Source organism: Lontra canadensis, unplaced genomic scaffold, assembly GCF_010015895.1.
Source record: "Lontra canadensis isolate GAN:19392208 unplaced genomic scaffold, GSC_riverotter_1.0 scaffold4960, whole genome shotgun sequence".
Lineage (NCBI taxonomy): Eukaryota > Metazoa > Chordata > Mammalia > Carnivora > Mustelidae > Lontra > Lontra canadensis.
In genome coordinates, this window is record NW_022635941.1 from 1 (window position 1) to 820 (window position 820).

Consider the following 820-nt stretch of genomic DNA (forward strand, 5'->3'; position numbering starts at 1 on the left):
CACGCCTCCGAGGACCTCGGTGCCGGCGAAGGCGGGCAAACGCCTCCCGGGCCCTGAGCCGCACACGCCACTTTCCCAAGCCGAGGACCCTCGGGGGCTAGAGCTCGTGGTGTTGGTGGTGCTGGTGGTGCCGGCGGTGGCGGTGGTTGCGGCGGCGGCGGCGCCGGCCCTGGCGGCGGTGGTGGTGGCTGGCGCCGTGTGACCCAGGGGAAGCTGTCCCTCACTCCTACCTTCTTCCCCAGGGGAGACAACGTGCTGGACCTCAGTTTCGATGAGAACGACGGTAGGGAGTTCTCACTCATTTTGTTCAGCTTTTCCAAGGAATGCAGAATGAGGGAGTCATCATCGATCCGAGCACATTTGGGGACGCCGGGCCAACTGAACGGGCCAGGCTGGGGGGCTCAGAGGGCTAAGCCGATGGCCTCAGAGCCCTGCAGCAACGCGGCCCGTCCGGACCCACGCCCCTCAGCCAGAAGAACGGTGCAACCTCGCACCGGGAGCCAGACCCCGCTCGCCACAAGGCTCGCGCGCACTGGCAGCCTCTCGGGCAGGCGCGGGGAATCCCACCGCCAACGGTTCCACCTGAGACAATGGAAGGCTTACCGTCTCGCCGATCCGTCCGCAGGGTACCCGCGCTGGACCGCACTTCTTCCGCGGTCCCGGCCCGGCCCCGCACATCCAAGGACGGGAAGACCATCTTCTCGGGGCCGACCGGTAACCCGCCTGGCGTGGCCACCGCACCTGACAAGTGTGGACAAGGAGCACGCACGCATGAGCCACGGACCCAGGGGACGCGGCTCGCCACGCGGCTCAGAACGGG

The 820-nt window shown here is 68.0% G+C and overlaps 1 non-coding gene across 1 annotated transcript; it reads right to left on the bottom strand.

The window, feature by feature from the left end:
• Positions 1-257: 257 nt before the first annotated feature.
• Positions 258-352, bottom strand: LOC116863907. Its single transcript, XR_004381877.1, has one exon. It is a non-coding gene; the product is annotated as a small nucleolar RNA SNORD116 (small nucleolar RNA).
• Positions 353-820: the final 468 nt, after the last annotated feature.